The 14,810-nt window shown below is 32.4% G+C and overlaps 1 long non-coding RNA gene across 1 annotated transcript; it reads right to left on the reverse strand.

The window, feature by feature from the left end:
* Window positions 1–8,813: 8,813 nt before the first annotated feature.
* On the reverse strand, window positions 8,814–11,901 carry LOC113370904. Its single transcript, XR_003366620.1, has 4 exons — window positions 11,807–11,901; window positions 11,234–11,286; window positions 8,957–8,999; window positions 8,814–8,889 (listed from the first exon to the last, which is right to left on the reverse strand). It is a non-coding gene; the product is annotated as an uncharacterized LOC113370904 (long non-coding RNA).
* Window positions 11,902–14,810: the final 2,909 nt, after the last annotated feature.

Raw genomic sequence — 14,810 nt, forward strand, 5'->3', positions numbered from 1 at the left:
AGTCGGTCTACTAGAAACATTCTTTCCGATTCGAGGTGACGCAAGAGAAGGTCGAATTGGAATTTGAGGATACGGTTCCAATTCTGCACAGGAACCTATAGCAGGGCAAATCTCCGATTCTAAAACTGACTCTGGTGAATGCATTGGAGAGTGAGATGGAGAATGCTGGCATTCGCAATCAGATCCGGAAGCACGGGTTCTCATATTGGGACTGTGCACCTGAAATAACAAAATATTCTCTTGTGAACATATATAAAAATATATTGAAATTATTTGTGTTATCTCACTTGATCATGATAATTTTGACGCGGTTGGTGGTGCCCATATTGCTGATCTTGATGATGACAATTACCATCACAAACATGTGAATCATTCTGCTGCCCATGCTGGACGGGATGGGCTACCTGTTGATCATGACAATGATCTTGGTAATCATTGTGATGCAAGCAATCATTGTGATAACACGGATGAGCATCATCTTCATGATGCAAACCATCATCATGACACGGTAAATTACTATTGTGATGATCAGGAAGAACGTGACCATCATGTGGACAAACCCCAGCATTCCAATCTTCTTTACCCATATGAGGGCATTCATGGCCTTGACTTTGACCTTGATCAAAGTTCTCATCATGGTGTTCACATTCGTGTGGTCTCATGTCCTGGTGTTGCATATGGTTATCATCATGAGCATGATTAGTTATATCCAAAACGCGCTGGTTGAGTTGTTGCGCTTCCTGGTGTAAACGCTGCTGGTCTTTAGAAGGTAATTGGTCTTCAAGATGAGTAGGTGATTTTGGGCAAGTCTCCACAGGACATTGCTGATTGGGTTTCTGGATATCAGGTGTAGTGGGAGGTTGTACCTGCCGTTTTTGGAAATCTGGCTGGTTGTAATTTTGTTGATCATGTTGATGTGGTATCTGCTGACCGCATGATGGATTAGTACAAGTTTTGTTTGTTTGTGGAGAAGGGGTGGGATTATTTTGATGAACATTAGGTACATGTTGTAGTCTGTTGCCCCTATTGTGCAAAGCGCTTTCAGGATGATGTGACCCGTTGTCTTTATTTTGATTTTCAGCATAATGCAATCGATTCGGTTGGTGATTACTTTTCGGTGGGTGTGCTGGATTCATATTACGTTGATGCAACTGTTGGTTGCGCAGCACTTCATCAAAATTAGGTTTAGAATTATTCCTTTGCTGATGGTGATGAGCACTACCATGGAAAGTATTTTGCTGTTGCTCATTATGATGTAAGTTGTTGGCTTGAGGTTTGTGATAACTCTGATTTTGATCATCATAAGATCGATGCTGATGCTGATTCCTATTAAAACTTTGATTATGCATACTACTATCATGATGAGCAGATGGATGATGAAATTGATTCTGCGACGGATGCTGAAATTCCCGTTGCGGGTTCATTTGATTCTCGTGCTGCATTTGATGATGTTGTAATTGATTTTGATGATAATGTTGTTGCTGTGTATGTTCATGCGGATGCTGATCTTGTTGTTGCTGTGTTTGTTGATGTGAATGCTGATCTTGATTTTCCTTTAGAGGGTATTCGTTGGCGTTAAATTTATGCGACTGATTTTGATGACGATTTCGTTGCATATCATGTTGCATTTGTTGTTGTGGATGGTGGCCACAATGATCTTGATTACCAGCATGCTGTTGGGGATATCGGCGTGATTGAGGCGGCGGATCTTCACCACCTGTAAAAAGCAAACATTATTGGAAACTGTTAAGCTCTATTATTTAATAATTAAATAATCAGATCACAATATATCATAATATATCCAATAGATTAATCTGTGCAGCAAAATCCTCAAAAAAGTACGTGCATAATAGCCCCTTAAATAGACTAGCCAAAGAAGTCAATGAGTATTGCGGCAGTTTGAACTTTTTCGATATGCGTCAACAAAGTTTTGAGGCTAACATAAAGAAAAAACTTAAACACCACAATATTTTGTGCAATTAATTATTTCACCAAAGTCATATTACTTAACCAAAGTATTATTTTATGTTACTTAATTATCATAGTTTTTTTTTATAAAGTCTACGTGTATGTATGTGTATGTATTTATGTACTTATATATGCGAATGTATGTATATGTATGCGTATTATGTGAGTATATATGTATGTATATCTGTATGTAAGTAGATGTGTATGTATGTGTATATGTATGTATATATATGTTTATATATATATATATACACCTAAGTCTGTTTTTACACGGTTTTGATATAACACGGTTTGAAAATTGAATATTTTTAATTTTTTTACACGAATTTATTCCATTTAGCACGATTTGAAATTTTATGTACCTAAATTTTTTTTGTCAAATTAAATTTTTGCGAAGTATGTTCATATCACAAAAAAGTATTTATGAAAGAAAAAAGTCTGAAAAACCATCGATAGTATCGATAGTTTGCGAACACTAGCTTAAAGATTTAAGTGAATTCCCCTTTAGCGCGTACAAACAATTTTTACTGGTCAAAGCAAATGTGAATAGCACTAATTTAATTCTTGTTCTTAAAAATTCTTGTTTTTTCACCAATTTTAATAGGTTTTAGAGATCAGGAACAAATCACCCATTTATGTATAAGATCAATGTCTTTTTTTACACGTTTTTTTTTTTACACGGATTCTTCTGGAACCAATCTCCGTGTAAAAACAGACTTAGGTGTATATATATGTATGTATATATGTGTGTGTATATGTATATAGATATAAATATACAAGTTATGAATTAGCAAACAATATTATAAAACTGTATAAAGCCGATTGGCGTATAAATAAATAAATAAATAAATATTACCTCGGTGAGCACAAGGGCAAGGTGCTGAAGCCACAGTTGGACTACTCGAGTCCTTTCCTACACTACTGTAAGGATCAATTTCAGAAGGAGATGCACGCTTACAAAGTACATTGGGTGGAAGTGAGTTTGCTAAAGATTTTTCATGCAAATTACCTATTGCTTTAACATTAGGGGTAGGCGATTGTTGCTCCTTGGTACTAGGCTCATTCTGAAAGATCGACCGAATTTTGGTTGAATGTATTTGTTTCATTTAGGATCATTTTACCTTAAAGCTTTCTTGGACAGCCAACGAATTAGTATTAGGTGATTCTTGTAGCCCAAAACTGCTGCACATTGGGACATTTGACACAGCCTGCGAATATTGTTGTGATCCATACAGAGCTGGTGTAACAGCAGACAATAGAGTGGATCGTGGGTCGAATGATCCATGCGTAGACTGAAAGAGAAAAAACATATTTATTTTGGGACATATTAAATAAATTATAACTAATTAAAATACATCAGTATTACTATATTAAAAGATGTTCAGTAAGTTGAGTAACAGAAACCAACGTGATGTAATGAAAAATCCACTCCATTGTTTAAAACTAAGAGCAATATAATTACACATAAAACCGACAGGTGTATAAACAAATAAATAAATAATGATAGTTGTTTTTTCCTAAGGCAAATCCATAAGGAATGTTTGGTATTGAACATTTCTTGATTAAAATATAGAATTTAGAACTAATAGTTTGGTAGATACTAAAACTCGTAAAAAAAAGAATGTAAAATATAGAATATAACATGTAGAATATAAAATATAAAGTTTATAGAAAATTCAGAATGTAAAATAAAATATATGATTATAATATTTAATAATGAAGAATTTAACATGAAGAATACTGTATTTGTAGTTGTACTATATTTGTAATATAGAATTTGTAACTTGAAAAAAGTAGAATGAGAATAGAATAGAGAAATGTAGAATGAAGAATATCAAATTCAAAAAATTAAACCGACCCAGTAAACCATAAAACGTGATTAAAACGTTAATATAACGTCACAGGTGTTACATCAAACATAGTGGCTACGTAACCTAGAAGGCACACATACTCTTTTCACCACAAAAACCTAACGGCCTGTTATGTTGCGCGATAACGTAACGGTTTCGTTTTTGTTACTTTTACAAATTGCGCAAAAACGTAACGGTTTCGTCATTGTCGCGTTTCCAAATAACAAAATAAACGTGCAGGTGTCTTTGGTGTAACTTAAAAATTTAATAAAATCAATTTTATTATATATTCAAATGTTCAAAAATTTCAAGATCCAGAAATTTTGATAGCTGTATAGTGAAAATATAGAATAACTAATGGTGGCATCGTGCCTTAAGTCAAATTGCTGGAACTTCCAGTACCGTAACGAAAAGATCGAGGAATATTAAATGTTTTCAAAGAGATTATTATAAATATTGTAACATTGTCTAATATTTATAAGAATTATATAAACTGAATTGCAAAGTTAGAATTATTTATTTAAAGTATATTAGAACTTTAGTCAGAATTAAAATTAAAATCTGAATTATTTTCAATGTACAAAAAAAAAATCTTGAAAAAAAAATTGAAAAAAAAATTAGGTACAATTTTTTTTCCCAAAAGCAATTATTTTGTTAAAACAAGCAGAAAGTTCTTTGAATAATTAAAATCGGACGCTTAGTTCTCACAAAAACTGCCATGTTTTGCACATTTAGTTCTGTATCTTCAAAATGGCTAGACCTGCCTTTGCTAAAAACTAATCACATTTTCTCCCAATCATTACAAATTGAATGTTTTTTTAGATCATTCAAATCGGATGCTCCGTTCTCTCAAAAACCAGATTTCTATTTTTTGCACTCTCTGCTCTTGATCTCCGTAACGGCTGGACTTGCCTTCGGCAAAAACTAATCAGCACATCTCCCTATCAATAGGAATCGAATATTTTTCTATGCGCCCGAAAACGTAAACGAAAAAATGCAGATATACAAAACACACACACAAATCCATTTTTTCTGAGGTATGCCAAAATAATTAGAAACCTTTAAAACGTCGAGAAATGCAAAATTTTCATTTTCGATTTTCGGTCCATTAGTATATCTACCCTACGTGAAGTTAAAAAATGTATAACACAAAATGTAGAATGTAGAGTACAAGAAAAGTAGAATATAAAATTAGAAAAAATATTCAAAATGCAAAATATAGAATAAAAAATATAAATTTTATAATTAAATATTTAAAATGGATGTCAATCACAAATTGAACTAGTACAACAATTGTTAATCTCTGTTAACGCATTACTCAAGCCTGGCGGAATAATATTATTATATTTTATTACCTTCATACAGGATAGCAATAATAAACCCTCTCATTGTCATGCATCCTGTCCCTAAATCTATCATCATACCATTAATTCATTTTTCTAAGAACCTCTAATCACCTATACCCGGTTCAATTCCACGTACCATGGAATCACCGGTTAATACCTGATTGGTAAAAAATGTAATGAGATGTCGCTTGAACCCACAAAAACAAACCAACCAGAAACATAATGTAAAATTGTAAAATCTTTGTAATTTAGTAATATCCTAAATTTCATCTAACAAACATCAAGTATTAATTCAAACTTCAACTAGTAACATATCATCTATAAATCTTAACATCATATTATTTCATTTAAATATACAACAATTAAACTACTTATCATCTTTTAATCGGTCTGATATAGCCTTTATCTGAACATATCTGGTCCTTCAAAAATATAAACAAAGTGTAATTTTTAATAGAGTTTGGCAGCTTCTTGGTGGATCACAAACTTCTTATACATTTTTGTAATCTATCTTGTCACAACAATCTCTTAAGAGATGTTTTTAATTAGAAATATATAATTAGCTTTTTCTTTAATAACCTTTTTCTTTCACAAACATATAAAGACAGCCTATATATAATTACCTAGTTATATATCACAAATATATAGCTCAATATGTAGAGCGCAGTATATATATATATATATATATATATATATATATATATATATAAAATGTAAAATTTAGAAAGTAAAACCCAAAGTACAAAAAAATTAAAAGTGAAATAAAAAATACAAAATTCAAAACATAGAATATAGAATGTAACATAGAATATGAAACATAAAACATTGAAAATAGATCATAGATCATAGAACATAAAACGTAGAAAATAGAACATAAACTTCAAATGTAGAAGGTCAATCGCAAATTCAACTAGTGAAATGAAGTTATATTCAATTAAAAACAGATCCATATTTGGGTATCACAATCGCATGATATCAGATTACTTGTATTATGAGTTTGAACCGAGTACCAAATAAAAGATAATATTTATGATTACTTACTCTTTGCTTAATTTGCCGTAATATGACATCTGCTTCACACTCAGGAGATCGATTAGCTGATTTATTTAAAGTTTCTTCAAATCCTTCCTTCTTCAGCACCATCACTAAAATGTCAGCAATATAAATCAAGCCAACTTAGACTAAAATATAGTTTCAGTAAATTTATAAAATATTATAAATTGATATAAACTAATTTTATTAAATGAAAAAAATAATACTCCATGAAGACATTGCCTGACAAAAATTTGTAAACTTTGTTGTTAATATTATACTTTCAGATTATATAACCAATTTTCAGGTAATACTCATGTAACTACCCTTTATACTTAACATGAAACCTATTTTATACTACTTTTAAACTTTAATCATTTCTCTTATATTATTTATTTCCTGATTCCAAATTCCATAAAGAGCCTATCCTTTCCCTTACCTCTAGGTGCGCTCGGTTGCCGCTTCTTCAGCTGATTTTCAATCTGCGCCCTCTGATATTCCATCAACTGTTGTTGATAATCCTTTAACATTTGCTGATATTCTTCGTGCTGCTTCCTCATATCCAAGTGCGCCACATTCATCAACATGCTGTCGGTGACTTCGGCGTTATCGGCCACGGTTGTCCCTGCTCCTGGACTTGCGCCACCGTCGGCCAAACGGAAGGAAGTCATCGAAATGTTGCTGATCACTGGACGGGGTGAACCAGACCTGGGGGGGGGGGAATAATGTCATACACTAAAGTGCGATTTATAAACTTCCCAGTGGAGAAGTTTCTGTTTTCGCCAGAAAGTCGGATTTGCTAATTTTATGTTTGCTCAATGTTTCAAATCATTCTGAATCATTTGAGACTAAAATTAGAAAAAGTATGTGTGTGACAAAGTTTGATCTTTTTTTTTTTTTAAGTTTTTTTCAAGACATTTTTGAAAAAAATTTACTCTGAAAAAATTAGATTTTTGAGAAACTATAAATTTTTAACAAAAATTTACTTACTTATTTTATTACTAAAATGTTCAGAAAATTTTTAAATGTAAAGATATATAAAAATTTTCATGTTCGATTTTTTTGCGAATACTATAACTTGCCCTACGGGAAGTTAATAATAAACAGTACTTATTATAATTATACTTGAGTGGTTTAGCAGCTGCATTATATTTGTGACCAACATCACCAGGTTTAACTTTATCCGCAGGATCACAAGAACCTGCTCGGAATGGATCATAAGTTGTAGGTGGTTGAGATGCAGTCTCTAGAGCTAAAAATATAATATTTAAAATTTGATTTTAAAAATATGTATTATTGAACAATTATAGATTAAATCTAAATATCTAATTTAGATGATTGTCAATAAATTTGAGGTGGAAAAAATTCCTAATGATATTCAAATATATGTGGATCTTTATAAAACATAGGCTGATTAGATGTTATAGATCTATTATAAATATTAAAATTGTAGAAGAATATGAGACACAACTGATTCATTAATATACATAGCTAATAAAAAATAACTGATGCTTCATTTTAATATTTTTAACCTTTGTCTATTATACTATACTTACTTTTATTATTTATTAATTATAATTTTTATTAATATTTATCATTAAATTAATGTTAAAGAATGTTTTACATTTAATTTAATTTTGCTTTCATATCTTTATTTTCAAATAAAAGTTACCTGGTATGGCCTGGAATGGTTTTTGATGAAAATCATGTGGATAGGAACTGTGTTGGTGAAATGGGACTACTCCGTTCATGTGATTCTGGTACAGGCTGTAGGAATATTAGATTAGAAAAAAACATATTATGCTAAGAAAAAACAATATATCTAGAAGTGCAAGGACCTGAGTTATTGAGAAACAAATTTCCATAATATTTACTTAAATCTCTATTATTACTCACTTGTCATATATATCGATGGGCCCATAAGATCTAACATAAGCATGCCTGACAGCAGAAACAATAGTATCATGAGTTGTTGTATCATAGACGTTTCTGTGCCCTGCATTCATTTCCACGACGCGCTTGAAGAGCAGACGATTCAGGCGAGAGTCTGACAGAGGATCAGAACCTGGTGCAAAAAATTATGCAATGAAATACACCAAAATAAATGCTGTTAGATCACTCAAAAGGTTACATAAAAAGACAATTTTCATCTTACCCATGTTGTATCTGCGAGAAAGCTGATGAAGAACAGCACAAATTTTTGGGATACGAATTGATTTAAAATTTTGAAAATCTGCATCCAAAAGTCGCAGTTCTGTTTTACCAGCATCCGTGTCCTTTGACTGGATTCGAGACTTACGCTCCTAAAACGTGAATTTGTTTAAAAAAATCACATATAAAGCAACTTTTTGTTTCCTTGGTGACTTACTCTGTATCTCTGCATGTCATCAAACAAAAACAGTGTATTCTCCGCCATTTCCTGCAACTCCGCACTCATTGCCACAGGACTGTGCTCACTCACGTCGTCCTTTCGAACTTTAGCAGGTGGAGTAGAAGGAACTGTAATTGGAGGCGATGGCCCAAATGGATCCGATAGAATATCTAACACATGAGGATCTTTGGGATTGGTTGCGGAAGGTGAAGCGGCTGCTGGAGTTTTCTTTTTGGTCGGACTTCCGAAAACTTCGGATGGGTCCATGAAGATGGAGCGAACTTTGCGGTCTACGTAGTGGTCGAAGAATGGAGGAGCAGCTCTGGGAGTAATTGACTCATGTTTATTATATATAGATACATACATATGGGTAATTTATTAACACTCACCTCTCGCTTTCTACTTTTCCGGCCGCGTTAAACTGGTTAAAATCTGAAAAATTACATAGATATATATATAATATATGTATATATATATATATATATATATATGTGTGTGTGATTGTGTGTAGAGCTTTGAACAAAGTATCCAAAAAGTAATAAAAAACAAAAAAGTTTTTTAAAAAACCATTTCTTTACTTATTTACTATCGACGTTTCGGAACGTTCCATCTTCAGGACAAGAAACGTGATCTTGATAACAAAATATATATTCTACTCCATCCAATTTCAATACTGATGTAGTATATTCTGTTACTTCAATGACTGTTTTTTTCCAATACATTGGAGAAACTTCACAATATGTACACAAAAGAATTAGACAGCATGAACTAAGTGTCGTTCACCATAAACAAAAAACTCAAAAGTACCCTGGTACAACACTCCAAACACTCACTCCAAAAATTTTATATCATGAAAATCTTTAAGAGGTGTGTATACTACTATACTATAATAATATTTTCCTATACATAAATAATTGTCGTTTTCTTACTAATACTACCTACTTTTTTTGATTGAATAAATATACGTATATGCACACATTTTTATTATTGGTGCTCTGCCAGAGAGCAGATCCATGATATGATAGCACCACATTTTCATGACCATTTTAGCACCTTTTACTTGATCCAATTCATCATTCTATATATTTTTTTCTATCTATCTAATCTTAATTTCTCTCCTCTCTCTATTTTTATAAATAAATATTTAGTATTGTTATTGATGCTCTGTCAGATTGTTCTTTAGCATAAAATTTAATAACTCTTGAGTTAGTTTCTGTCGAACTTCATTAGAGTACATGTCTCTGAACTGCATTTCAAATTCAATTATTTTGATTCTTTTCGAAATCTAGATTCAGTTTGTTTGCTGTAAAGTTTTCTTTTACGTTTTTAAATCAAGTTTGTCAATCAATAGATTTTAAATGAAGTTTGAGATTTGGTTCGCTCGTTAATGAAGTTTTCTTTTCTTTTATTATTTTGTTGAATTTTATTTGTTGGTAGTTTCAATGATGTGTCATCTCTTGTTAGAAGCATTAATTCCGGAGTTCCGCAAGGTAGTGTTCTTGGTCCACTGCTATAGGTCCAATATATAGTATATAGAAATACCCACAAATGTAGAAACCATGATTGCAACTTTGCAGATGATATGGAAATTCTAGCTCAACATGACAACCAATTACTTGCAAATATAAAAGTGGATGAAATTATGGAAAATAAAAGTAAACAATTTTAAATCAGTTCATGTTACTTTTACACTATGACAAGGCTCAGGCCCTCCTCTTAGATTAAGTGGTGAATTGGCTCCTGTATCCAATGTATTTAAATATCTGGAAATACATTTGGATAGGAGACTAACCTGGCATAAACATATAAATGAGAAGTGCCAGCAGCTTGAACTGATATGTAAGAAATTTAACTGGTTAATGGGCTGGAAATCACAAGTACATCACAATGAACTCCTAAAACAAAAGACAATTAGTAAACCAATGTGGTCCTACGGTCTACAACTATGGGGTGCGACAACTAAATCAAACATTGCAATTCTACAGAGGTTCCAGAATAAAATTTTGAAACAGATTGTGAACGCCCCAAAATATGTACCAAGCTAGCTAATACATGAAGACCTTAGTATTCTAACTGTGGAAAAAAGAAATTAACCATTTCTGCTCCTGATACAAGACTTGGCTAAGTCGACATCCAAATCAACTAGCGTGTGACCTGCTCAAGCCTATACCACCAAAGCGCCTTAAGAGAAGAAACTATAATGATTTATTGCAGCAAATTAAATAAAATCTATTGCTATAATTACAGAAGGTGCTACAGCAGGATAGCAATCATAGACATGCTGCCATAATCAAATTATCTGTAAAAGTAGGTGAATGTACTTATTGTACAGTTAGTTTTATTTAGTTCTCTTTTAATTTCCTAAATATAATTAGTTTATCAGTAAAGTTCTATTTTTTTTTGTCAAATTAATACTAAGTTTACTCATAAATATGTTTTTTATAACTCTAGTTTATACAGTTTTTTTATGAGTTTTAGGTTTCACTTTTTCTTTGCTAAAACGAAGTTGTGAGTCAGTAGAGCTCTATTCCTTTTTATTGAGATTCAGTTTCATAATTAACCACAAATTTATTGGAATAAATAATAAAGTAAATAATATAAAAATAAATTAAATATAATAATAAATAAGTAGATGATACTTATTAATATTAAAAAACTTGTTTTACCTTGAGAAATTTGACTCGGTCTGGGCGACTTGCTCCTGTGATGTCTTTTTTTCCTGAAACACAAAATTAGATTGAAAACATTATTAAAGATCTGTGATGCCATGGTAAGCGTTATCATAATAAAGTCTTGGGTTCAGATCCGCGCTACGGACAACCTGATATGAAGCACTTAAGAATATAATTTTATATATGCTATCATTCAAGTGAAAATGGACTTTAGCCGGAAATTCTGCATCAAATTGAAAAATATATCTATTAGATAAGGTCATAGCCATTAGATTGCCTTCTACTATCAAATAATAAAACAACCATTGGGTTGCCTTCTGATATAACACCTATATTAAGTAGATAGCATAATCAATGGGTTGTCCTCTAAAAAAACTACGTTATTGAGGAAAAGTATCATCACCACATATTATAGAACACTTACTAAGATGCTCTTCTGATATTTTGATGAAACTTGGAATGACAATAGAGTTTACTGCCAAAACAAATTGTTTAAAATATTATAGGCCTACAAGTGGTTTGGTTTTAAAAAGAAATTGAAGTTTAGAAAAATAAGCTATTACATACCTGCTGTGACTCGACCCATCCTCCGACAAGTGCTCCGTGCTCTGTCTCCTCCGCCTACCGGAACCAGTCGATTTCTGCTTAGGCTCCTCCTTCGCCTTCTCCGAAGTTTGGCTTTTCTCCTTATCCGGTGCGGTGACGTTTTGGTAATCCGTGTCGTCAGCATCAGAGTCATTCCCACCTCCTGCTGCAGCGGATATGGTGCATCCAACGAAATCTGAACCGGTGCCGCGCTCGCTCTTGCAACAGGGACGGGAACACACCCTGGGGGAGAATAGACATAATGATTTGTTTCTTTAGCATTATTTAAAAACCGAGTTACTGTATTTTTAGAATCTTACAATTGTTGCTGAAGCTGCTTCCTGCTCCCAGAGTTTTTGCGGTAGCTCTCGGCAGGCCCTCTTGTGTTCCCAGAAGCTGTAGCTGGTCTTTCGCTAGAAGACGCAGGTCTTTGTTGAAATCTGAATTGACATATCTTTGTTTCTTTCTTAAATTTATATCCAACTTAACAAACGAAAATAGATCATACATTCTAAAGCATTTGTAATCAAGACATGGACAGATCTGACATAAAAAATCAGAACATGGACTATAAGAAAGGTATACAAGATCTATCACAAAAGTTTCGGAATGTAGATGCACAATATTTAGAGTATTACTCCATTGAGGCCAAGGAAGGCCAACAAATACCAGAAAAAATGGATAGCAGAGCGTCTGAAGAAAACTGGATCTAATTCATATTAAGTAAAGACTGCATTGAATGTGAATTACAAGGCCAGAAAAAAACGGAGAAAAAATGGACAGCAGAGCGTCTGAAGAAAACTGGATCTAACCCATATAAGTAAAAACTGCATTGAATGTGAATTACAAGGCCAACAAAAACAGAGAAAAATGGACAGCAAAGTGTCTGAAAAAAACTGGATCTGACCCATATTAAGTAAAGACTACATTGAATATGAAATACAAGGTCAACAGAAAACCGAAAAAAATAGACAACAGAGTGTCTGAAAGAAACTGGATCTAACCCATGCTAAGTAAAGAATGCATTCAATGTGAACTACAAACCCAACAAAAACCAGAGAAAAATGGATAGCAGATGAGTGTCTGAAGAAAACTGGATCTAATCCATATTAAGTAAAGACTGCACTGAATGTGAAATACAAGGCCAACAAAAAGCAGAGAAAAATGGACAGCAGAGTGTCTGAAGGAAACTGGATCTAACCTATATTAAATAAAGACTGCATTGAATATGAAATACAAGATCTCAAAGACAAATGCTGATGATGAAGAAAATGCAGACCATAAAGAACTCAGGCAAGCAGGCAAGGTGCAAAAAAATTTAAAGCAAAATGCAAGAAGCATTGGTAGCGAAAGTTCTAAAAAAAGAAGCAAACTATAAACAAGGTAAGGAAGCAACAATAATTAAAAATGGTGCTAAACATCATAGTACCTGAACCTGTACCTTCATAGACTATCTACCACAGAGTAGTAGTAATTATATTAATTTTTATCTGCTTTCCAAAGAAAATGTTTTTAATATTTTTAATTTAGAATTTGGAAAGCAATGAGCCTATTTTGGAGTAAGTGTTTGTATATGTTAATTTTAATTAAACTCACTTTGACTTAGGTTTCTTGGATCTCGGTGCATCATCTAGACAATGGTTAATTTTAGGCTTGGACAATTTAGCCAGATATGCTTCTGATATGCCTTTGAAGACAAAACATAAAAAAATTAAATTCATAAATAAAAAAAAACTATTACTAATTACTATGCTATACTATGTAATACTAATTTGTTCATAAACGACTATAGTCGTCCTCACAGGTTAAAACCAAGTTTTTAATAAAATAATTACCTTTAAAAGGTTTTCTTGTTTTCGATCCAACTGGCTTGACAGTTAATATAGTTTTTCTTTGCCTGGCTGTTTTGAACCCATCATCTAAATTAAGAAATAATTAATAAAAACTACAAGTATCTAGAACATAAAGCTAGTATGAAATGTGCAAAACTCTACAAGAAGAAAAGGAGTAAGATAATATAGATTATTATAATAATAAGAATAAGAAAACAAAGAAGAAGAGTTAGTGCTATTGAAATTACCATGATGACAGTGCTTGGCTTCATCACATTCTCCGCCTTGGATTCTTTTATACCTGCATGAAAAATAATTAAACAATTTTGATAAATTCAACATGACAATTAAATAAAATAAACAATAGTATATGAAAAAGAAAAATACTTTACTGGCAAGCAACCTATATTTAAAAATCCAGGTACCGACCATTCGTTGACGTTTTCTCAAAACCAGCGGCACCAATTACAAAAATTCCAAAGCCATGATTAGAGTTCGGCACTGAATTCTATGTTAATTAATATGTATTACCTGAAAACACATTGTGTGTCCATGGTTCCAATAGCACTTCCTTCAACATCACAAAATGAAACACTAGAGTTGTATGTGTCACTTAGGTCATCATCAACTTTCGCGTCGTTTTGCTCACTGTTGTGAAACTTCGCGTTTTGCTCATCGTTGTGAGACTGCTAACAAAAAAAAGTCAATTTTTTTTTATTGTTTATTTGTTGAATTTATATACACGTACATTAGTCATATACATATTATAAGTTATCTTTAAATTTTTTTTCATTTGATTGTATATAATTATATAGTGCCCCATATATCCTTTTCTTTGTCAATAATGTTACAAAATTAGTTGAGAGGGAGATTTTTTCCCTTACTGTCTCCCTCCATAGTTCTTGCCTACCCTTTTCCCATTTTTCGCACTCCATAATGGCGGGCTTAGCATCCGCCCTAGTCACTCCACCCAAGCAATAGCAATTAGAATCGGTATCGATCCCAATTCTACTCAAGTGAAACAGAGTGTATGTATGATTAAATCTTAGTCTACATATTTTTAAAAAAAAACGATCGACATTCAGTAAACCGTCATACCATGGTCTGATAGGTATTGCTTCTTGTAATGTGCCGTAGAATTTACCTTTGATCTG

The sequence above is a fragment of the Ctenocephalides felis genome, unplaced genomic scaffold (assembly GCF_003426905.1).
Source record: "Ctenocephalides felis isolate EL2017-DRISC unplaced genomic scaffold, ASM342690v1 CF-g0.4_SCAFFOLD_00845, whole genome shotgun sequence".
NCBI classification, from domain to species: domain Eukaryota; kingdom Metazoa; phylum Arthropoda; class Insecta; order Siphonaptera; family Pulicidae; genus Ctenocephalides; species Ctenocephalides felis.